The sequence below is a fragment of the Eptatretus burgeri genome, chromosome 5 (genome assembly GCF_056783735.1).
Source record: "Eptatretus burgeri isolate ZD-2024b chromosome 5, Ebu_testis_v1, whole genome shotgun sequence".
Classification (NCBI taxonomy): domain Eukaryota; kingdom Metazoa; phylum Chordata; class Myxini; order Myxiniformes; family Myxinidae; genus Eptatretus; species Eptatretus burgeri.
The window spans coordinates 11,734,124-11,760,057 of NC_140965.1; the positions used below are offsets into that span (position 1 = coordinate 11,734,124).

At 45.6% G+C, this 25,934-nt stretch overlaps 1 protein-coding gene across 2 annotated transcripts in view; it reads right to left on the reverse strand.

Moving 5' to 3' along the window:
- Positions 1–25,091, reverse strand: part of LOC147025850 (choline kinase alpha-like) — a 90,370-nt gene extending 65,279 nt beyond the window's left edge. The window contains exons 1-2 of one of the 2 annotated variants that reach the window (XM_085880754.1): positions 24,942–25,091; positions 24,410–24,479 (exon numbers count right to left, since the gene is read on the reverse strand). The gene's annotated coding sequence lies outside the window, so the exon portion shown is untranslated. Of the gene's footprint in view, positions 1–24,409; positions 24,480–24,941 lie in introns of those variants that run through there. The other variant, XM_085880762.1, reaches the window with a different exon arrangement.
- Positions 25,092–25,934: the final 843 nt, after the last annotated feature.

Consider the following 25,934-nt stretch of genomic DNA (forward strand, 5'->3'; position numbering starts at 1 on the left):
GGATTCTCCCAAGATTAGGAAACGATATAGAAATTATGAACAAAGCAATATATGTCAACTAATGGCTGGAAGAATGGTGAAGGGAAGAAGGTTTTGCATTCACGAAGGAGCATGAATCATTTTGGGGGGCAAAGGGAGTGTTTCGAGAATGATGACCATATGTTGAATAGAAAAGGGGGTAGCAAGTTTTGCAGTGGGAATTGAGGAAGGAATTCAGGGTTTTTTAGGCTGGAAGAGAGTGGAGATGCTTTAAATGAAGGAATTGATGATGTAATTGTGATTAGTTAGGCCAGTCAGTGAAATATAATTACAGGAAGGCAGCAAATATGCCTGGTGTTGGCTTAATGGTTAGGGTGGTAGGGTTAGGATCCTCGGGTCCTGAGTTCAAATCGTGCTTGGCTGTTGAATTAATAGCAGGTGGGGTTGACAGCCTGTCATCCTTCCAAGGTCAGCAAAATGAGTATCAGCTTGCTGGGATGATTGAGCCAATTAGATCATGTGGAGGTGGGTCGGTTCGTTCAGTTTCGTTGTGCAGATCACCAATCTAAACAAAATTTACCCTGTACATTAATGAGAACACACCATTGAAATTCCTACTTGTTTCCATATGCACAAGTTGACACACCGACAGTTATTACCATTTGAAATTACCGCCGTGAAGTGGGCGTGGCATGCTTGTAATCGCGGAGGAAACGACCAGGAAACAACAAATCAAGATGGCGGCGCCCATGATTGTCGTGTGATTTCGAGTGATTTTTGGGCTTTCAACAACCAAATATGCGTTGTTTCACACTTGGGCGCGGAGGATGATGAGAAAGTGACGCAATTCACGGATAAGGGCTGACGTAAGGTATGTGAGTGTGCGAAGGCTTGGTGCGATGCCACAGATAGTGAAACTATCAACAAATGCCGTTTGCTGGCTGATCAAATTATGAAACTGCTGCCAATGACTGATCCTCCTGCGGATGCCGGCTGTCACCGGTTCTGCTATGCGTCGTTTTGTAACAAGGATCATATAAAACGTGCTGAAGCCAGGAAAAGGAAATCAGAAGCCAGCACTACTGCAGTTTCTGCTGGATCCAGTGAGGTGGTGGGCGGACTAGAAGAAGAGGGGCACTCATACCACAAAATACGTAGAAAATCCCTCAGAACCTCTGCAGAAAGGGTGGCTGGCAAATCAGCTGGTGTACTGCCAAGAATTTGTGTGATATGCCAGAAAAAGATAAATTCATCCGTGTCAAAGGAAAATCTCAATGTGATCAGTTTCCCCTGGCAGAATCACAGGATGGAGGAAAGCTGAGGGAAACTGCTGAGCAGAGGAGAGATGAACGTGATGTGTGAATAATGACAACTATAAAGGATAAAGACTTTGTGGCACTGGAATTTTGTTATCACCGTAAATGTTATTATGAGTATGTGAATGACACATACCACAGACAGAGTGAAAGTAAACTCCAAACTCAGAAAGTGAACTATGACTCAACATTTGACATTTTCTGTGATAAAGTAATCCAGGTAAGACTCATTGATGGAAAGCAATCTATACATGTGAAGAAGTTGTGTGAGATGTTCAATGACCTACTCAGGGTATGCGAAAGTCAGGATAAGGCTAACTACCAGGCAAGAAGACTGAAGAAAAGACTGCAGGAACGGTACCCAGACATGATTTTCTATCGTCCACCAAAAATGTCTGAGAGCGAAGTGGTGTACATGAAGAACATTGATATTGGTTCCATTGCTCAGGCTGTTGTTGTAGACAGTAGCTCTACAACAGAAACAGAGGATGAAGCCAGCCAGGGTCCACAGCAGGGTGACTCAGGCCTCAATTTACATGTTCTATACTCGGGAACACTCATGGTGAGGGATGACCTGAACAAACACCAAAGTGTGGACATTACATGGCCACCACTTGCTCCTGACTTTGACATTTCAAATGCTGAAAGAGCCGTCCCTGTTGCATGGATTGTGGGCCTGTCAGATGAGCCAACCCTGGAGAAATTTGTGGAACTCCCACGGCATATTCATCTGAAAATGCTCTCTGTTTTTCAAGACGTTTCTATAGCATCAAGGGGTCAGACGTTTACTCCGAAGTCCTATGCATTGGGCCTGACTGTGAAACATTGGACTGGTTCTACTCGACTGTTACGACTGCTCAACAAGCTTGGGCATTGTGTCTCAGTCAGTACCACACAGGCGTTGGAAACTGCTTTGGCACTGTTGCAGATTGATCAGGAGGGAAAACTGCCCTCAAACTACCTCAGAAATGTACCGACAATATTTGTGTACGATAACATCGATTTCAGTGAGGAGACCCTCACCGGTCATGGGACCACTCACCACACCAATGGATTGATGATACAAGACTCACCCTCTGAGCTGATTCAGCACGCTCGTCCAGTGACTCCAATTAGCCGTCGTCAGCGGTCATTAGTTGGTAAAACGCCACCCATTCTCAAGTATGGTGGCGGGAAAAGGCAAGGGACCACATCCTTTTTCAGTTGTGACATTGACATCAGTCCGTCACAAGAGGGCAGGCTATCGCTGGATGTGCTCTATTACACAATGAAAACGGTCCAGAAAACGGACGGGCGGTTGCCGACATGGACTGGGTACAACACCCTCCTTCGTCGGGATGAAGAGTTGACCAAGTCAGCCATCATCTACCTTCCCGTGATCGAGGCATCACCCACGGAACTGGACACTGTTTACACGGTCCTACCCCAAAACATCGATATGGCTGATAAACTGGAACGTGAAGAAGTAGTTCTAGTCTTCGACCTTATGATCTACAGTAAGGCGCAGGAGATTCGTTGGTTGCACCCGGAGTTGACAGAAAGGTTGGTAATTCGTCTCGGAGAATTCCACCAACTCATGAGCTTCCTAGGCGTGATCAGCAAAACATTCAGAGACGCAGGTCTGCGAGACCTCATAACAGAGTCTGGTATTGTCGCTCAGCGTTCTGCAAATTCAGTAATAAACGGCCACCACTATAACAGGAGTCTGCGCTGTCACAAGCGTGTCTCTGAAGCGCTCGGAAGACTATGCTTCCAGGCCTTCATGGACTCCCTCGCAGAGGAGACGTGTGTGCAATTCGAGAGGTGTATAGAGCGTCTCCAGGAAACGTTTCCGTCTCCGTTGTTCGAACAGTTACTGTCATCGGAAGAGGTCTCGGAAATGTTCACACGCTACAGCGACTTCAGACAGCAGCAATGTACAGCGAGCAAAACATTCGCATTCTGGTGCTCCTACTTGGAAATGGTGGAGCTACAACTCGAGCTTATACGGGCAACTCGTACTTCGAACTGGCCGAAACACCTTGCGATCACGAGAGCCTCAATGCCCTGGTACTTTGCGTACGATCACCTAAACTATGCAAGGTACTTACCCGTTTACTGGCTGGAAATGGCCGGGCTTGAGCACTCCCACACAGACACCTCTAAAGCGTGCATGGACGGCAAATGGACTGCCCAACGGCATACTCGTTATGGATTTAGTAGTGTTGCGTGCGATCAGATCATAGAGTAGACTTTAAGTAGGGACAGCAAGACCAGTGGAGGCATCATTGGTTACACTCAGAAAAGCACAGCTGTGAAGAAGTGGATCCTGTCCCAACCAGCACATGCGGAAATCGCAAGGAAATGTGAGTCCATAGCGGGTATCCACAACGAGCCCCGAACGAGAAAGGATTTGGATGCGTCGAGCTCGAAGAAGAACGAAGCAGTGGTGGTACAAGTGATGGACACAGTACTTCAAATGATTAACCCTTTCTCCGGCGCTCACCTTGAACTTGTCAATGTTAGTTCAGGTGTCATCGCACCGCCAGCCACTTCCGCGGACTTGATGAACGCGTATGTCAAGGGAGAGAATGCTGTCGTGCAATTCATGTGTGATCGGCTTTTCTCAGGTGAGGTCCCATTCTTCAATCCGATTTTGAAGGCCAAATTGGCAACTTTCTCGAAGGCGTGAGGCAAGTCGGCGACTCCCCACCAGCAGACGCCGAAGGTTGAAATTGCGAATGAACGTCGTCTTTTCACACGACTGCTGTTGATTGGCGAGTAAAGCAATGTAACACTCCACGATCTGCTCACATACCCACTGGCGAACATATCTTTCCCGCTGGCATCTGGTGATGGTTCGATTGCTAAGACGGACAAAGCCAAACTCCACAACCATATACTGAAACTGTGGCCCGATTGCCGTGTGGACGCTCGGCCTATCCAAGGTGCAACGATTGTGAATGGAATGGCCGTTATTCAGGCGATAAAGGCTGGTTCACTGCCTAACACTTTCGGCAAACTGGAAGAGATGGTGCTGAACATCGTAGTGGCCAAGGCACAACATAACCAATCTTCAAGACTGGACGTGGTGTTTGATACTTACCCAAGTATCAGCATCAAGTGCCTGGAGCACGCCAGACGAGCGAACAGGGCAGGCGATCTTCAGGTGTGAACCATCTACGGACGCGATCAAGCCCTTCCAAAACAGTGGGCCAATTATCTCCTGAGCGGAGCCAACAAGGAGGCGTTGATAGAGTTCATTGTCGAATCGTGGACGAGAAACATCTCTCCATCAAAACTGGGTGACATGCTGTTGTACGTCAGTCATGCTGGCAAATGTGAGAAAATCAAGGCGTCGAATGGTGTCATGACTGTGTCGTCAGTACCTGAACTTGAATGTGACCATGAGGAAGCTGACACGAAGATCCTGCTACATGCCGCTCATGCAGGACAGAATGAAGAGTCGGTGCGCATAGAGAGTTTCGACACCGATGTGTTTGTGTTGGCATTGGCTCACTCGAAGTCGATTTGGGCGCCAAATTTCCATCTGGTCACAGGAAGTCCCAAGGACATTATCGTCGTTGACATTAGGAAGCTGAGTAATGCCCTGGAAAGTTCTGTCTGCGATGCGTTGATAGGTATGCACAATTTCACGGGAAGTGATACCACCAGTGCATTCCATGGTAAGGGCAAAACAAGCCCATTTGGCTTGATGATGAAAAGTCCCCACATCATCACCTGTTTCTGGAGCATTGGTCGAGAATTCACGCTAGATCAGAATATCATTCACGACCTGGAACAATTTGTCTGCGCCATGTACAATCAGCCGACCATGAAGAGTGTGGATGAGGCTCGCTACAAGCTATTCTGCAGCCAGTCGCTGGGAGAACAGAAGTTGCTGCCTAAAAGCGACGCTCTGATGCTGCATTGCAAAAGAGTGAACTATCAGTCTGTGATCCACCACCGCGTGACTGAGAGGTTTATAGAAGCCCTTCTCCTACATTTCACGGATGGGTGGAACACAACGGAGCACTGACTGTTCACTGGCTGAGCAAACCACCAGCACCGAAGGAACTGTTTGAGGCGACGAAATTGCGTTGATAGGTATGCACAATTTCACGGGAAGTGATACCACCAGTGCATTCCATGGTAAGGGCAAAACAAGCCCATTTGGCTTGATGATGAAAAGTCCCCACATCATCACCTGTTTCTGGAGCATTGGTCGAGAATTCACGCTAGATCAGAATATCATTCACGACCTGGAACAATTTGTCTGCGCCATGTACAATCAGCCGACCATGAAGAGTGTGGATGAGGCTCGCTACAAGCTATTCTGCAGCCAGTCGCTGGGAGAACAGAAGTTGCCGCCTAAAAGCGACGCTCTGATGCTGCATTGCAAAAGAGTGAACTATCAGTCTGTGATCCACCACCGCGTGACTGAGAGGTTTATAGAAGCCCTTCTCCTACATTTCACGGATGGGTGGAACACAACGGAGCACTGACTGTTCACTGGCTGAGCAAACCACCAGCACCGAAGGAACTGTTTGAGGCGACGAAATGTAATTGCAAGAAGACGAAATACGAGACCAACCAGTGTTCTTGCCGGTCAAAAGGACTGTCCTGCACAGAGTGCTGTGGGTGTCAAAACTGCACCAACGATGAACAGACCCGTGCAGAAATGGAACTTATGGATGATGAAAGCGGAACTGACGATGATTCCGACGACGAACTGTGAATGCAGGTGTCACACTGCTTTTTGCTGTGTGATTTTTGCTGTGTTGATCTACTACACAGTAGTATTCAGGTTGGTTAGCATGTAATAGTGGACTTGAGTTTTGTAATAGCAGCAGTCAAGAGCCTCGTTCAGCAACCAGGAGACTGCTTCAGCAGCACCAATGCTCTGCACAGGGTATGGTCCCAATTGATGGATGGAAGGGAGCAAATGTGTAGACCTCAGAGTAAATACAGTGCCTCAAAGAAAGTCTACACCCCCTTTCAAACTTTTCACCTTTTGTTGCCTTGTAGCCTGGAATTAAATCAGACTTTTTTTTCCACCTTTATTTACACATCGTAACCCACAACTTCGAAGGGAAAAACAAATTCTACAAATATATCAGAAACTTAATTTAATATACAAAACTGGAATATATTGGTTGGATAAGTGTCCACCCCCTGAGTTAATACTTGTGGGTTAGCTCTCATACGGGCCTCAACAGCGAAGAAAGTGTATCCCCCCCCCTCCAAAATACATAAATAAATAAATAAAAGCACCTTTGACAGCAATTACAGCTGTGTGTTTGTTGGGTTAGTTCTCCACCAACTTTGCACACCTTGCTTGTGCAACATTTGCCCATTCTTCTGCACAAAACTTTTCAAGCTCAGTCAGGTTGTGTGGGAAGCGTTGATGGACAGCAATCTTTAAGTCATGCCACAGATTTTCAATTGGATTTAGATCAGAACTTGGACTTGGCCACTCAAAGATATTTATCATTTTGTTCCTTAGCCACTCTAATGTAGCTTTGGCTGAATGCTTTGGGTCGTTGTCATGTTTTAAGGTGAACTTCCGTCCCAATTTCAGCCTTCTTGCAGAGGGCAGCAGGTTTTCCTCTGGGATTTTTCTGTATTTTGCTCCATCCTTTTCCCCTTCTATCATGACAACCCTGCTGATGAGAAACATCTCCACAACATGATGCTGCCACCACCCTGCTTCACAGTCAGGATGGTATTCTTTGGGTGATGTGCTGTGTTGGATTTGTGCCAAACGTAACGTTTTGCATTTGGGCCAAAAATTTCCATTTTGGTTTCGTCAGACTACAAAACATTTTGTCACATGGCCTCTGAATCTCTGTAGTGTTTTTTTTACAAACCTCAAATGGGACTCAAGGTGGGATTTTTGGAGTAATGGCTTCCTTCTTGCCACCTTGCCATACGGGCCAGGCTTGTTGGAGTGCGTGGGATATTGTTGTCCAAATAACACCGTGACCATTCTTTGCCGTAAAGGCCTGTAGCTCTTTCACAGTTGCCAATGACCTCTTGGTGGCCTCTCTGATCAATCTCCTTGCTTGGTCATCCAGTTTGGAGGGACAGCCTTAGGGTCTAAGCAGGGTCTTGGTGGTACCATACACCTTCCACTTCTTAATGATCGTCTTGACTGTGCTTCAAGGGATATTCAAGGCCTTTGAAATATTTTTTATACCCATCCCCTGATCTGTCTTTCCACAACTTTATCCTGGAGGTCATTTGAAAGCTCCTTGGTGCTCATGGTTGAGTCTTTGCTGTGAAATACACTACCCAGCAGAGGAAACCTACATGAACATCTGATTTTATTCTGAAATAATCAGAATCACGACAATTTAACACAGATGGAGGCCAATTAACTTGGTGTGTGATTTTTAAAGGTGATTGGTTACACCTGAATTAATTTACAATTACCATTATCAGGGGGGGGGGGTGGACACTGATCCAACCAAGATACTGTTGCGGTTCTGTAAAACCACGTGCCTCCAAGACAATGACATACAACATACAGTGATCCCAAGGCAGTTATTTCAATAGCATGTGTATTAATTAGTCCCTTCCATATTGTGACGTCCACGGGACTTGAACAGTCCCGCCAACATAGAATGAGCCGAAACGATGGAGGCGGTTTATTTTTTATAACCCAAAGATGGCGGTTTTAATCGCTCTACAGCAAACGGGACGAGGAAGGTGGCACGAGTCGCTTTTCACTGAGTTAATAATGTTTATTTCTCTAACCAGAAATAATAAGACTCGGCAAGAGGAGGGAGCCGGGGCGATTCGACGGGATGGTGGTGTGGGTTCGGGCGTGGGGAAAACACAAACAATTCCAATGGATATACAAATCTCAAACCCTCTAAGGCACCAGGTACACACACACACACACACACACACACACACACACACACACACACACACACACACACACACACACACACACACACACACACACACAAAACATAGCTGGTCCTGGTGGTCAGGCTGGCCCGTGGTGTCGACGCAACAGTCCCTGGATTGGCGCCGGACGAGCTGGCGTTGCGCTCGTCAGGGGCAGGAGATACCGTGGTACTGTTCCTGGTGGTGTCGACCTCCTGGTGTAGGCCCAAGACCGCTCACAACTGCCAGGGAGCCAGTTCTGGCACCAAGATGCAAGCAGGAGAGGGAGGCAGGTCCGCCCGCCGTTCGGTCCCGTACTCCAGAGCCAGCATAACTCCAGAGCCAACCGAGGTGAGGCACAGCAAGGCCACGAGGCACGACGAATCGAGGAATGAACCAGCGCAATAAGAGAGCATGCTCCGAGACCAACAGCCTCGACCAGACGCTTTCTTTTTATGACTCTTCTTCCTCTTCTATTTCCCAAACAGAACCTTTTTATACTCGAGTCCTCGTCACTTCCAATCGAGCCGTTTTATTGGCCCTCCACCATCGCCTTCCGCCAATCGTGATCAAGGGGCGGAGCCATCCGCAGCACTGTCCTGTTACATCACGGCAAGCCTCCAGGGAATACTAAAAGGGTTTACGCAGACACACTTACCCTAACCCGTCTCCCTATCTAATTACGTGACAATTATCATTTCCCCCCCTTGAAGAAATGAACATTTACTAGACAACTTATCACCACTGAATTGCTACTTATTACATCGAGATCCTGGTAAACTCGAACAGTATGGCATACCTAATTAAACATCCTAATTACCCTTTGAATGCATACCCCCCCTCAGACATAACAATATATTATTCTCTTTAACTTCTACACCGGAGCCTGGTGTTGGCTTAGTGGTTACGGTGGTGGCTTGGAATCCTTGGGTCCCGAGTTCAAGCCCTGTTGGCCACTGAATTAATACACCAGGGGGTTGACTCAATCTGTCATCCTTCCGAGGTCGGCAAAATGAATACCAGTGTGTACTGGTCGAGGGGCACTGCATCAGCGACACAGTCACGCTTCCAAGAAATGATTGGTACCCCGGCAGCTAAGCTGCGAAGAAGAAGAAGAAGAAGAAGAAGGAGAAGGAGGAGGAGGAGGAGGAGGAGGAGGAGGAGGAGGAGGAGGAGGAGGAGGAGGAGGAGGAGGAGGAGGAGGAGGAGGAGGAGGAGGAGGAGGAGGAGACTTCGACACCCCTTTCTCTCAAACAAAACATGCAAGCAAGCATGCACACGGCCCAATAATGATGAAAGGAATGCAAAGAGCAACGTGGATCCTTTGCAGTGCGTGCGCCAATTTGCCATTCAAAAATTGTACACCAGTTCTCAACCACCATTTCGCATCAGACCTTCATACCGTTCACCACAACCACGAAAAATCCCCGCAACAACTCACACTTACAAACGCGACCTTTATTCACCATTCCATTACAAAACTTCAACCTCTTCCCCACAACACCACGTTACAATCCTCTCTCATTACGAATGCCACAACATGTTTGCACATCTCTACAACCGCTGCAACTGCCACATGGTCATCAAACTCTCACCATAGCCTCGAAGGACACGGAGACGTAGGTTGGGTCATAACTCGAAGCGTGAACGTATGCTGGAGCTCGTTTAAGGACCACCCGGTCGCACAGAGATTTCCCTAAAATTCCACGTTTGAATGGAGGCCAGCACTCGTTTCAGTCCGGAGAGCGCTTCCAAAAACCATGGCCCCATTCTAAACTCGGAACTCTGACGCATGACCAGGTCAGCGAGCGACTGAGCCACTTTTCATGTTCGGGGCCTGGCGGGGCGGGGCTATGACTGCTATGGACCAATGGTGAAGTGCGATATCGCTAACAGGCCCGTTTGATCCTATTTTTGGCTCCTCCCCTCGTCCGGGGCTCATAAAAAGAGCAGTTCGGAGCATAGCGGAGAAGATCGGAGAGCAGTTCGTCGTTGGTGGATTACTGGGGATAGGGAGAGGACGAGCGAGAGCAGCATTTGCCAGACATCAAACCTTACCAGGACAGAGAGAGAGGTGAATTTGCAGAGAAAATGTTATGCTTTATGAAGAAACACACGCACGCATGCACGCACGCACACACCGGCCGATGTCAGCACTTTTTCAGGAATTAGCAGATCGGATCCAGTGTGATTACTGGCTACAGTATGTACGGTATTCAATCCAAAAGCCGTGAGTAGCTTTCGCTCTTGTTTTGGGAGAATTTCTAAAAACAAATGATAAAAAAACAACGGTGTTATAGACGCTCCAGGAAGATGTGCATAAATATTAATCTTTATAAAACAGCTGCCAATCGTCATGTTTCGGGTGGAAAAAAAAATAGGTTCTGTAATTTATAAGTTAATTTGGCAAACTGCTCAGAAATCGGATGCTATCAAATATATTTTGCTTTGAAAACCACAAAGAGAAATCATATAACCTTTCTAAAGCAAACCCGGTTCATATAAAATAACCAATTGCTTTAGAAACAAACAGTCACGAGCACAAAGGAAAACCCGATCGTTCGAACGCTGCTGAGGTTAAGAGTTAAAACCTCTGCCACCAATCATTATAAGACACGGCATGAAACTTTGTCACCAAGGCACCCAAACCCAAGCATGCCGGCACACACACCCATGGAGAGTCCCTTTACAGATCCAAATCTACCCATATGCACCATGTCCGTGTGTGTTGGCGACGTACCTTTACGAAGAAACAACTGCTGACCGCACATCCTGATTGAGTCATGAACTGTACTGCTATCGACTGTAGGGCATTCAGCAAGTGGCTTATGCACTCAAGCAAGCACTCCAATGAAATGGTTGATAAAATAAATGAAAATGTGTGTCTCTGTCTCTGTCTCTGTCTCTGTCTCTGTCTCTGTCTCTCTCTCTCTCAAATGTACCGCAAACCCTTCAATCTACCTCAAGCAAGCACTCCAATGAAATAGTTGATAAGGAATGGCTGGCTTGGCAGGCGATAGCAAGCTGACTGGTAATGGCACTTCCCACAAAAAGCTAAACATCGCTGATTTCTTTACATGAAGATTTCACTCCAGATTTCGAGTTATTTAGGCCATGTGAAACGATTCTCCAACCTCAAATTACATTTTGATAATATTACTTAATTAGTCAGTGAGAGTAGATCATGGAAAATTGCATCACATAATGCATGAAATCCATCCAAGCTCCTCATTTCAAAACTACAGCATTAGATGATATGAATGAGGAAAGTGGAAAAAATAAAACATGTTGAGCGCTTGAATGCTCATAAACCGTTTAGGCCATCAGCCGTAACTTGTATCGTGCAGTTTCGTCCCACCTATCGGAGGGGGGATAGATAAATCCTGTACAGAATTATTCTTTATGATGAATACATTCTCAATCCACAAGATCTCCACTCAAAATCCTGCAGTTATTGCGTATTTCCGTCATGAAAAAAAAAAATCGCCCTTTTGTTCCACCCGCTGAGCTGTTTGTTCTTTGAACCAGCGCTAATTGATGGTCATGTGACCACTGAACAGTGAGCGTATTTCCCACAACAAATTAATTATTCAAGATGGCTGCGCCCGTGAAGCGGTGTGTTTTATAACATTTTCGTCGTTTTCAGACAAAATGTTCGGTTTTGAACCTTGCGAGTGCATAATTCATCAGCCAAATATAGAAAATGATGGTGCCCTGCCGTTTTCGGTGGCTAGGTGGGAAAAATTATGGACTTGTGCTCGGAAACGGATAGTTTTAGATGGTCATGAATGGAAGCTGGCAATCGAGGCAAGTGACTGTTTTCTTCAAACTTCCATGAGATGAAGTACCAGAATCCCTGGGCTATCACGACTATTGTTACCGTCGCTTCACTGATATCAAGGGGATACGTGGTGCTGAGAAACGTTGCGAGCAGAAAGCACATCTGTATGACAATGAAAATAACAACGAGGAAGGTCAATACAACAACTTGGTGAAGAATGTGTGCCTGATGATAACATTGACTATGAACCATTTCCAAAAAACACTGCGCTCAGCCTCTACTTACAAGTCCACCAGGAATGTACTTCCAGTTGTTTGCATTATTTGTAGTCGTACTGACCTGTACCGCACTGCTGCAGGGAAAAGGATCAAGGATCGTTTATGTCAAGCAGAAACACAATCCGCTGGTATGTAGTCATAAAGCACTTTTTTTTTACTCAGTGCTCGTTATCATGATACACATTTATCCATATTGTCCATATTACATACTTGTATAAATTCTGTAGTTGGATGTGGTAATGATGTTCATTCTCTAAATTTTCAGGTAGATTAATGGAAGCTGCTAGATCCAGGAATGATGTGACGGAAGAAAATCTCGCTTCAAATTTCTGATCGTGATTGTGTGGCCATTGATGTAAGATATCACTTCACCTGCTTCAGGTCCGACACTCGCTTCCTAAGTAAACCAACCAACAGGTTGGTGTCACCATGTTTGATTGGTCATCCATACATGTATCTGGTCAATATACCCTTTTCCAGGAAATTTGTTTAACTAGACATACATTATTTTGAAATTTTCAGTGAGCAGACAGCCAAACCATACATGCCATCATTCAGAGCATTCTGCACCAACATCATCAAGGAACGTCTCATTGAAAGGCAGGAGATACTTATAATTAATAAGCGGATGCAACTGGTCATGAAGTGTGTTGAGGACACAGAAGCAGCAGATGCATCACAATATCGGTGAGGCGTTTTCTGGCACTAAATACATTACAACATGGCGATAGAATCCTATATGGATTGTATTATTATGACTTCTGGAATTGCACCATGATTCTATTCATTAAATGAAATTCTCACAAATTGTCCTTTCTTTCATAGCACAGACAAACGGAAGAAAAGGCTGCAACACGACTATCCCCAGCTGAGATTTTACACACCCTTCCGGCGAAATAAGTGTCAAATGGTCTTCTGTGAGAATTTGGATGCAAGTGACTTGATTGAACAGCTTTCATCATCGGCGACAGAAACTGAAACCGAGACCGATATGGGAACTGAACACGAACGTGATGGCAATCAGCCAGTTTCACTACATGATGAAACAAGAACTTTGTTTACTGCTGGACTCATCTTACAACACTTCATTCAAGACGCACCTGATGCAAGTAAACCATGGCTTCCATCGTCTAACTGTCTGCACGTCAATACAGCGGAGGACTTTGTGTCCATTGAACTTTTCAATTTCATGGCTTGGTGCAGTGGTGCAAGTGATCATCCAACACCAGCTAAGCGTGTTAGTGTATCTGTTGACATCAAATTGAAAATTCTGTCATTATGTCAGGACATTCTCTACCTTTTTTCAAAAGGCAAAAAACAGACACGAAAATCCATAGCACTGGGTTTGACTGCACGCCATCTTACTGAGTCCTCAAATCTTGTTACCCTACTAAGTCGCCTAGGGCACTGTGCTTCTTGGGACACAGTTAATCGGTTTGAGACTACTCTGGCTCAGGTTCAGCTCCTCAATGCGGGCACAGTTCCGAAATATTTCTCAAAACATGTACCCACAACCCTTGTTTGGGCCAACATAGATTTCGCGGAAGAAACTCTAACGGGCCATGGTACAACTCATAACACAAATGGTATCATGGTTCAGCAAGTCTTTCAGGAACACAATGGTCCAACTGGGCCCTCCATCTCCATTCCTAAGAGTACCAGTCGGTCCTTTCAGGCGTCATCATCTGAGTTGGATGTGTACTACAGGAAGAAAAGGGTGGGACCAAGAATGATTGCACTGGGCACTCATCTCATGGATGATACATACCAACATGATTTGATCCCAGCTAAAACAAAGGATCTAGCATACGTGCGGGTGAAATTGCTGAAGCCTGCTCATTGTAATTGGACTGGGTTCAATGTCGCACTCCAAATGGGTAAAGTCCTGGAGAAATCGGCCATCCATTATCCACCAGTGATTGTTGCTTCCCTGACATAGATGACCACAGTCAGCACCATTCTCACTCGCAGTATTGAGATGTGTGACCACCTCGAACTTGATCATGTGGTTCTCATTTTGGACCAGGCAATTTACGCAAAGGCCCAGGAAATCAGATGGTTGAATGAGAACCTAAAAACACGTCTGGTAATTCGCCTTGGCGAATTTCACACATGCTGTGCATTCATGGGCATGATAGGGAAGCGATTTCTTGGTTCGGGTTTCTCCCCAGACTGTTATCTCTGGCCACAAGTACAATCGTAGTATCCGAGTGCACAAGATAATGTTTGAGGCTTTGCATCGATTGCAAATACAAGCCTTCATGGCGTCTTTGGCAGAACAAGATCATGATAAGTATTCCTCTCTAATTAAACGGCTGCACGCGACCTATTCAACAGAGGAATTTCATGGATTGCTTGAGTCTGGAGAGTTTGTTGCTCTTATGAAGCAGTACAATTCCTTCATCAAAAAACGCTCAGGTGAAAGCCCGACATTTGCGTTTTGGAATTCCTATTTGATCATTGTCGGAGCACTCTTGGTATTTATCCGCGCCACACGAGAGTCAGACTGGACCTTACACTTGGCAGCTGTTCGAGCCATGTTGCCCTGGTTCTTTTCCTATGACCAGGTATCTCCCTGTCTTCTGGATTGAGATGGTGGATCTTCAGAGGACACACCCTGCATGTCACCAGGAAATGCTCGTCACAGGGCAGTGGACCATACAGCGTCAATAATCGCCACCCATTCTCATCAATTGCTTGTGATCAGGCAATAGAACAAACGTGTAATCACGACTCGAAGTTTAGCGTAATTTCTGTACAAGGCATGGAAGGAATCTGCCATTGCAGATTAGCATCAGAGAGTGGTACAAGGGGTTTAAGGAGACTAGATATTGTCAGAAACAGACGTATCGGTCGACCAAGCACAAGTACAGCAGACGTTGAACGAGTGCGTGAATCATTTCAACAAAGTCCCAGAAAATCAATTTGACGTGCATCCAGAGAACTGGGACTACCAACAACCACTGAATACAGGATTTTGCATCAAACACTGAAGCTTTATGCCTTTCAAGTGCATGAGCGAAGCAGGGCATTGACAGGTCCATGCCAATGGCCTTGACTGTCTGGCCCTGTGCCTTGTTCACCGTCATAGAGAAGCAAAGAGGACATGGGAACTGGAGATGATAGAACTGGAATGGAAGTTCAGATGAAGATGGGATGAGTGGGATGCATGGCAGCATAACAACTTCTATATTTATGGGGACCACAGATGGTTGCCTCAATGACATTGCCGTGCAGACAACTGACCACACAGTGTGTGCCCTTCTTTTTTTTGTATACCTTGTCGAGGCTCGTGTGAGAGCTAACACACAACGCACATCATGGGGGACATGAGACAAGAGGGGAGGGAGTGTGAAGGACAAAACAGTGGGGAACAGAAACATTGGGAGATCTGTGGAAGGGAGAGGGATGGGGCGGGGAACACGGGGAATACAAGATGGACATTACAGGGACTTTCAGGAAGGAAAGCAGGGAATTTGAAGGAGGTGGACTTGGGTGGATTATCGGGGGTATAAAAGATTGAGGATTTGGATAGGGGATGAGAAGAGGTGGTGGTGAACAGCTGTTTTGAAGGTCTGGAGGGAAGAATGGGAATGAATAGAGTGAGGGAGTTTATTCCAAAGGCGGGAAAAAAAAAGAGGAATGAAAGAGTGAAGGTGAGCAGTGATTCGTGATTTTGGTAGTTTTACCAGAAGGGGGTTGTTGGCGGACCTTGAGCGCCCTGCAGAAATATGGTGGGGACAAATCGCAGAGAGAGCAGGAGGGGGCGAGGCTGGAGAGGATATGGTGGAAGACAAAAAGACCACTGACTAACCTGCGGTGATTGAGTGAGAGGCCCAAAGACTCAGCTTCATTGCGGGAGATGCCGATGATCCTAAATGCCCTGGTTTCGACAGCGTGAAGCCAAGAAAGGTGGGAGGCAGGAGCACCAGCCCAGAGGGGAGAGCAGTACTCCATCAGGCTATGGACAAAAGCTTTGTAAGTGGTCAGGAGCTCAAGAGGGCCGAGGAAGGACTTTGCACGACGGAGGATTCCCAGTCGGCGACTGGCTTTGGAGGTGAGGTTTGAAATGTGGCTTTCCCAGGACAGGTCATGGCAGATCGTGAGACCCAGAAGCTTGAAAGAAAGGACTTCTTCCAGAGGATTGTTGAGAAAGTGGATGGGGGTTTTCTAAATGGTCCTTTCAAAGAGACATAGTGAGAGTGTGAGATTTGTCTGGATTGAAAGACATGTTCCACGTGTTGGACCAGTTTGTGATTTTATCTAGATCAGCAGTGAGCGAAGAAGCTGCTGCTTGCCGGTCTGAGGGATGACCGATGGTACGGCAGAGGGTGGAGTCATCAGCAAAGAGATATAGAGGATTTTCCAGAGAGTCGGAGAGATCATTGATGAAAACCAGAAAAAGAACAGGGCCCAGAACGCTACCTTGAGGAACTCCAGCCTGGACAGGAAGGGGGGATGAAAGAACTCCATTTAGGGCCACACGTTGACTGTGACAGGAGAGGAAGTCTGCAAGCCATGAGTGGAGATGGCCTTGGATACCAGAGGAAGAGAGTTTGGTGAGCAGGGCAGGGTGCCAGACTGTGTCAAAAGCACATGATATGTCCAGGGATACGGCTCGGATTTCCTGTCTGGCATTGAGGACCTCCATCCATTGTTGGGAGAGCAGAAGCAGCATATCCAGGGTAGAGTGACCTGGTCTGAAACCAAATTGATGATCGGAAATCAAGCCATTGGAGAAGAGGAAGGATTTCATGTCTGAAGCGATGATGGATTCCATAACCTTGCTGATGATTGGGAGAAGGCTGATTGGTCTGTAGTTGCAGGGATTTGTTTTTGCAGCTTTTTGTGCAGGGCAGTGATGTTTGCTGATTTCCCAGGAGATGGCAGGTGGCCTTGAGCAAATGAGAGGGTGAATAGAACAGAGAGAGGGTGAGCAAGAGCAGAAGAGCAGGCTTTGAGGACACGTGGGCTGATGCTGTCTGGACCGGTTGCAGAATCTGAGTTGAGGTTTGACAGCAAGCTCTCCACCTTGTCAGGAGAAAAGGATACAGAGTCCAGGGACAGTTGGGTGCGACTGGGTAAGGTGGGTCGAGAAAGTGATGGGTTTTGGACACAAGATTTAGCTGCAAACACCGAGTTTAGGCATTCAGCTTTTTCACATGCCATTTGTCATCTTTGGGGGTTCGCGGGACAAGTTGAGTAAGGTGAGGAAAGATGGGCCAGTTTCTAAACAAAAACTCTTCCACCTTCATCTCCTTCTTCACTTATAATAATGGTGAGGCTCATTCATTCCTGGTTATCATATCGATTAGATTCAGAAAACGCTTGCTGTAGTCAATTTTTTTTCAACATTGCCATTTTGTTCATACTCGAAGCACCCACTCCCTACGTGAGCCGTCAAGGGGGTCATGTTATTGTATTTATGCCTATTTTACTCCAAGCGGTCCCAGGACTCCACACCCAAAAAATGGTTGCGATTGGTTCAGCCATTTTTGCGGGACTTGGGAACAGACAGACGGACAGACGGTGAATTATAGTAAAGAAGATTAACCCAAACACACAATTGCCCTATGAAACAGTATTTCTGATTATACACCACCTTTTGCTCTACTTGCTGCACAGGTAAGAAAAGGATACAAAAAAGAAAGCAGCCAATATTTCAATAATTTATTCGCATGATTTTTAAAGTGTGAAAGTTAATTTCGCCAGGTACCCTTTCTTATGTACGACATAAAACGCCGCTCCAGGTGAGAGAGGATATTACAGGTCATAAATGCCATGCCAATTCTGGAGGAATTAACTTATCCATAAATCTGGGGGGGGGGGGCGAGGATTGGAATGGAGGGTTAACCAGTCCGTAAGTCTGGGTTGGGGGAAATTAAACCATCCATAAGTCTGGATTGGGGTTAATCATGAGGACAAAGGGTTAAACCTGTCTGTACATCTGTGTGGGTACTAACCCGTCCATAGTCTGCGGCAGTTACTTCTTATTCTCTTTGTCCCGATGGGACACAAGGCTGCTACGACCTTTCACCATTTATCTCTATCCTTCGCTACATTCTGTGCCTCACACCTTTATAGACTCATCTTGCCCAACTCAGCTGCCTCACACAAACACCAAATTGTTTTTTGGTCTGCCTGACTTATTTTTTCCTAATGGTGTCCATTTCAAAAAACCTTGGGGATTCGGTCAGGGGACATTCCAAGCACATGGCCAAGCCATCGGAGGTGGTGACACTCAATTTCAAGGGCAATGATGTGGCTGCCAGCTCTTTCATGCATGTGTTTGTTGATATATTAGGTCAGAATATTTCTTTCAGACATCCTTTGTGGAAGGACTCCACCTTGCTCATGTCTGACTTGAATACTCACTGGCACACAGAGCCATATAGAAGAACAGACTTGACATTGTTGTTAAAGAGTCTTATGTCTTCCAGCTGTACTGCTTAGACTTCTCGATGTGACGAAGTCGAGCGAATGTATAATGAGCTTTGCAGAGTTTTGCCCTCGATGTTTTTCTTGACTACACTGTCTTTGCTGATGCCAGATCCTCAAGTCAATACAGCTTCACCATTTACAGTAATGAATGCAGAAGGCATGGCATTGATATTGTGGGGTCGATGGAGGAATTTCAGAGTAAAGGTAGGATTGTATAATGTAGCATGGTCCGTGGATGAGTAAGAGACATCTCTATGTAAATTACGTAGGGAAAACTGTGAGCTTAAGTTGTTACGTGTCACCACGTGGGGATGGTGCTGTGTTAACTCGGTAGGGTTTAAGGATAGTTTCTCTCAGTATGTGATTGCCCCGTGACATTTTCCTACGTTTTTGCATTTACAAAGCTGGCTATAAAAAAAGGAACCACATTCTTACAACAACAACAACAACAACAACAACAACAACAACAACAACAAGAGCTGAACGTTTCCGAGCAGGCAAAAACCCTGCCTTCCCACTGGCAGGCCACACCCCTGAGGTTGAGCATTGGTCAGTGTGACGTAAGAGGAAGGATGATGGTGTGGATACGGCGGTCAGAACACATAGGATCTCTCTGGCTTCTGGACACGGTCAAGAAGGCTGCACGATTTTCATCGTTCATGCTGTGTGAATTTGCTCACATGCTGGAACAGGATGCTGGCCGCTGCCTGTTCAGCTGGGTCGTGAAGTTTGTATTCTTTGAGGAGAAGGTGCAAGAGTAAAGAAGGGCAAGAGCAACAAGAATGTGCCAGAGACAAGAGGGCGGTTGGAATCAAAGCATGAGGCTCTGGTCCCTCTCGACACGACGAAATAGCAGCGTGATTCTCGTTGTTCATGCTGGAGCAAGACGCTAGCCATTGACTGTTCGGCTGGGTCGAGAAGTTTGCATGCTTTGAGAATTGCTGGCTGAAAATATGGTTTTACCCCAAAAAAAATTGCTGCAAAAGGTTTCTCAATGGTTTATTGTAGTATCAGGTGTGCTTAATAACATATCAAGTCAACCACAGTGTGACCACTGGAAAGGTCTAATTTTCAAGCTGGCGTCCAGGATGGCCGCCAAATCCTTAAAATACCCTAACTCCTTCATTATTCATCCAAGACAAGTAATTTTGGTGTCTAACCCCATGTTTTTGGGGCCTAGGAATACATTTGGCTTGTTCAAATTGCAGTGACATGATTACATAATTGTAAAATCCAAGATACAATTTGCTTTGTGTGACTATTTATTTATTAACTATTTATTAATGACCTTCTGTTTTGCACCTTTTCAGGCCTGACCACAAGTGCTAGCATCGTAAACCAAGAGACTTGCCCCATCTGCCGTGAAGACTTAGGAGATGCTTCTGATGTGGTTGAAGTTCGTTAGAAGGGAGCTGATGGAATCAACAGTGCGAGTGTGCAAAGAGGGGATGACGTAGTCGTTTCAGCTGGTGAAAAAGTACACTCAAAATGTCGAAAGCGGTACATCAATCCAAAAAGCATTGAAAGCCAAAAAGGAAAGAAAGGTGAGCCACCAAAGAGAAGTGCCAGAGTATCATCCGGTCCTTTCAACAGCCAGACGGATTGCCTTTTCTGTGGGACTACGGTAACACCAGGAGGTGCAGGCTTTAGTTATGTAAAGACCGATACGTTAGTGAAGACCATTCTTGAGTGTTGTGACAGTCATTCAGATGAATGGTCCTTCACTGTGAAAGGCAGGATTGAATATTATTGCTGTGATCAACATGCTGCGGACTGTATTTACCATCACTCATGCAGTGGTAATTTCCGGTCTGGGATTCGCACACCACTACAGTTCCAGAATGTCCCAGAGGCAAAGCGCAGAAAGTCTGGCCGGCCCAAAAACGAAGATCAGGAGCAGGCATTCATGGACGCTTGCTCTTACCTTGAGAATAATGATGAAGAACAGTTGACAATTTCACATTTACGAGATAAAATGAAAATTTCTGACAAATACAGATTCCGTACCATTTGGAAATCAGTTTCTCAAAGGAAAATTGAAAGATAAGTTTGGGGACAATGTTCATTTTGCTGAAGGGGAAGGCCTCCATGACATAGTAACAATGAGGGGAAACACATCACAGATACTGAGATCTTATTTCAAAACCCAAGCAAAGGACGAAGAATCACAGAAACAGGCGATCATTGAAACAGCGGCGTCACTCATTAAAAGTGATATCAAGTCCAATGTGCCGTCCCTTACAAATCAGTATCCAAGTGCAAAGTCGTTCAAGCTTGATTCTGCCCTTTCGTTTGTTCCTCACACTCTGCGGACATTGTTGAATGGTCTTTTCGTGGGTAAGGAGACAAGACGAAAGGTTGCAGGAATCGGACACGCAATTGTCCAGGCAGTTCGACCACGTGCCGTTGTAGCTCCCTTACAAGTTGGCCTTGCAATGCAGGCACATCATTTGTATAAGTCACAATTCCTCGTGGATACCCTTCATGAAATGGGATTTAGTTCTTCTTATAAAGAAGTCATGTGTTTTGAAAAGAACGCAGCGGATTCAGTTGCTCCAGATATGTTGGCAGATGACATGGCACTTCTTTTCGCCGGGGACAATGTTGACCACAATATCCTTACTATCGATGGCAGGGGGACCTTCCACGGAATGGGGGTCATAGCAGCACTCATCGCAGAGTGAAAGAAGGATCGTGTCATTCCAAGGAGAAACGTTACCAACCTTGGTTTTTCAGTGCAAAGTAAAATTTCAATAATCAAACAACGCTTCGCAAAACCATTGTGTTTGAACAACTCCCGGCATTGGTCAACTATGATAGGACAATTGATGTACTGTGGGAGCTCTCACTAAACTTCAAAAAAGAAACCCCTGGGTGGCAGGGAATGATGCATATCATTCATCAAGGATGAGAACACCCAGGCCAATCATCAATTGTGTTCTTGCCGATGATTGACAAGACATGCATTCTGTCCATACTTGATTTTGTTTGCGATCTCGCTATCAAACACCATGCTCCGCCCATTATTACGTTCGATCAGCCCCTGTATTGGAAAGCTGCAGAGATCATCATGGATGCACCACAGAGTAGCCACTTGAAAAGCATCGTATTGATGCTTGGATGTTTTCACACATTCATGAACCTACTTGGTGCAATAGGCACACTGATGGAAGGCACAGGACTCAGGAACATTATGAAAGTTGTCTATGGTGGAAATGCCGTCCAGCATATGATGACTGGAAAATCAGTGCAAAGAGCTTTCCGTGGACATTTGCTGGTGGACAGATGTCTCAATCACCTGGTTGTGTTGGATCTGCTGGAGGATAACCCACAGTTCGAGTCATTGGTGGACCAGCGGGAGAAACGCACTCATCGTTGGTGGCGAAAGAAACGACTTTGGAGAGTGCTGTGGCATCGGATATGTTGATCCACATCAAAGAAAAGATTGACACAAAGAAGGCAGAACTTAGCACAAGGTCAAAAACCAGTCAGCTGTGGATAAACTATCAGAGAATGCTGCAGACTGCCCGAGCGGTGATCAAAGCGGATCGCACAGGATCTTGGATGATGCACTTGCGCGCAGTGTCGGACTGCCTGCCAATATTTGCCGCCGCTGGGCACTACAACTATCTGAAATCTGCATATTTCTACGTCCAAGAAATGTGTCAACTCGAGTCCAGACATCCTGATGTATATGTCAAATTTTCCAAGGGTTTCCATGTGATCCGCCACAGCAACCAGTTCTGGGCAGGCCTTAGCTCTGACCTTGTCATCGAGCAGACATTTATGCGGTCCTTGAAGAGTAGTGGAGGCTTGACTTATGGAAGTGGAATGACCGAAGAAATGCGCACGTTGTGGACCATGTCCACACCCATCACATCTGAGTACAACGGCATGCAGCAATTCAATGACCTCACCTACACGACCAGCGAGCAACACCGAGAATCAACAGAAGCAAGGATGAAACGAGATCACTCTGACCTGGAAAAGATCAAGGAAAAAATTTCCACTTGCACGCCATTTTCTCCAGACCCATCTCTGAGAAACAGCGTTACTGGTATAGTCGCCAAAGAGGATGTGAATGTGCATGAGTTTGAGACTGTTGGGAGTGAGATCGTTGAAAAAAATGGTTGGAAAACCTGTTTGTTGGATCTCATTCAAACAAAGACTGGGCAAAACCCTTGCAGACCAAAATTACTTGTCGAGGATGAATAATGAAGGAGTTAGGGGATTTTAAGGATTTGGTGGCTATCTTGGATGCCATCTTGAAAATTAGACCTTTCCGGTGATCACACTGGTAGACTTTTGCTATGTTATTAAGCACACCTGATACTACAATAAACCGTTGAGAAACCTTTTGCAGCAATTTTTTTAGGGCAAGGTGGCTTTTTTTTCATATATACAACCAGCAAGAAGGATAAAAGAAGAAGAGCGCATCTCTTGGCCTTATCTCGGAGTCTCAGCAATCGCCTTGTTGTATGATCAAGGACAAAGGCGGCGCCATATGGTGTGTGTGGACCTGAAACTTAGAGGGAGCAGTGTGGCAATCTCAATCGTGAGAAGAAACTGCACGGGGGTTCATGGTTCCTGACGTAGAAGACAGTCCGTGCCACACCTCACGTACGTGAGTGTGGAGAGCGACTTCACGCCATTTTTGTGCGTTTCCCACACAATGGCTTCAAGGCTTGACGACTGAGGCTCCTAAAGGTCATCTCTGGACACACGGCTAAGTGCCAGCATGAATGGATTTTCTTTTATTTTTATCTTTCCCCTTGTCTGTTTTGGTGACTGAATGGAGACATCTCAAATTAGGATTTGATTTTACTTCACATTTCATTATTACCCTTTGATTCATGTTCATTAAACAATCGTTTGTTGAATTTACTTGGGTTTGTTTATTCATTGTGGGTTTGAGTATAAACCCGTGCGCTTATGTCTGGTACGCGCCTTCGCCACCCTCCATCCTGCATGCGCCATAATCTCCAAGAATTTCGGTTGTTCGCCTCCAAGTGAAAACCGTTCAGCTATCCGTTCAGGCTGGTGTGAACCTGACTGAACACAACTGGGTCAGGAGTGGGATTTGAGGCAGATGGAAACTGACCCAGAGAGAATGATCAAGTGTATACAGCAGAAAGAGGATTAGCAATGGCAACAGAGCATCTTTTTAACGTGTGAACTGATGCCGTCTGGGCTTATCAGGACGCAGGGGGGAGGGGGGAGGGAGGAGAGGGGCCTGGACGTGGGGGGATACGAGAGAGGCCGGGAAGGGGGGGGAGAGACGAGAGGGGCCGGGACACGGGGGGGGGGTGAGAGGGGCTTTTCTAACTTTTGAGTAGGCCTGCTCCTTTGTTTCATTCTGAGAAAAAAAAGTTTCTCCAACTAGCAGAAGTCAAGCTCGAGAAGTTCTCATTTCGAGAACTCGAACCATCCCAAAGACGCATTTCAAAAGTGGAAAGGTGTAGAAGCCACAGTTTTGTTTGAAGTAACTGTTGTCAAAAGGGTGCAACATGAACTTGGAAAAAAACAAGAGAGACAGTAGCGCAATAGTTTACAACATGTTCAGGAAGTGATACTATATTTGGGGAAACAAAACGATGCTTCTAAGACACACAGAGAATCACCTGTTTGGGAGAATGAAAATCTGGCAATTTCCCTGGTCTTGTGAAGCTTCTTGGGAATAATCAACCAAAACTTCAAAATCATCCAAAGAGCATCTTGGACAACAAAGAGTAACTTACCTTCCTTCAGAATTTCAGGACAATGAACCTGCTGTCCTATTTTGTTTCACTCCTCCATTAGTCTTGATTTCTGTATAAAAAAAAGAAAAGAAAAAAAGAAAGTCATTGTTTGCTTCATCTCCAACTGTGGGTTAGAAAAAAAAAAAATCAAACCTCAAAATTGTTTTTCTTTTTCGAGAAAGTACCGATAAATCGTTAATAATGTATTAAAGGCTCAGTAATCTGAGCTTGATATAACTTGCTCATCTCGATGAGAAAAACAAAGCAAAAAAATAAAATAAAATAAATAGAAAGCATCTCAAAATGCAAACCCAGTCAACATCAGCTTTGTATTCAAACTAAAAAACAGCTTTTTAAAACAAGTAACATTTATCAACTGGTGTTGTCCATATTCTCATAAAGATTTGTTGAAAATTTGACGACGAAAGTTCAAATGGCAAATAAACACAGAGGCGATGAGAAAAAATCCCCTCGATGTCTCACGCTGCGTAGCAGTGGATGGGTAAAAACAAAAAGGACTACATGTACTTACTGTGACTTTGTCCTTTGACATTTTGACCCAATTATCAATTAGTCTTCTCCACACTCTCATCATCAAGGTTTGTTGAAAATTTGATGATTAAAAACTCAAATGGTAAAAAGGTTATGGCCTTCACACACGTACAAGTGATTGCAAAACCTCTTCTCCCACCGTGCGGGGACGGGCTAATAAACATTGCAGGAATGGAAAGAGCGAATCTGTCCGAAAAAAGGGAACATGATGTTACATACATCACTGACATTGCGTTGAAGAAGCTTTCTACGGGATCAGGGCTGATAACACAAGGGGAAAGACACGAAGTCCATGCCCTCAGAGGTCATATTGCCCTCAAAGCAAGGTTATGAATCATTGTCACGCAGGGCATGAGGTCTGGATCGACTCAATGAAAGCACGGTCATGTTTTCACCCGTATGTCTGTCTGAGAGCAGGATATCTCAAAAAGTTGTGGATGGATTCAGACGAAACTTGGTGGACAGGTTGGGTGTGTGACGAGGAATTGATTCGATCTCCGTGAAGATCTGAATGTTGATCCGAATCTGAGAAATGTTTTCATCAATTCTTCACCATTGAGAGATGGGGTGAGAAACGATATACAACGTGATATTTCGAAACGTTGTGGAAGAGTTGGTTAGGTAACAAGAACAAGCCGATTCAATTTTTGGTTTCGGTCCAGGTCCTGATCCGGCTCATCAGTGGATACAAAACAAGCTGTTCAGCCTGGCGGAGGTATGCACTCCAACAAGTGCCGTTCTAGTTAAATATGCATTTACTTAAAATATTATTCAGTCATGGTTAATTCACACATAAAACCAGCAATTACGCATCCTCCTTAAAACGAGGTAAAGCAATGCCGGCCGATAAATCATTCACAAACTGTGTAGTCAGTGCCCCCCCCTCCCAGTCAGTGCTGACCTCCTTTCCCACAATCATTAAACCCCCTCCCAGTCAGTACTGCACCTCTCTACCCTTTCCTAGAGTCAGTGA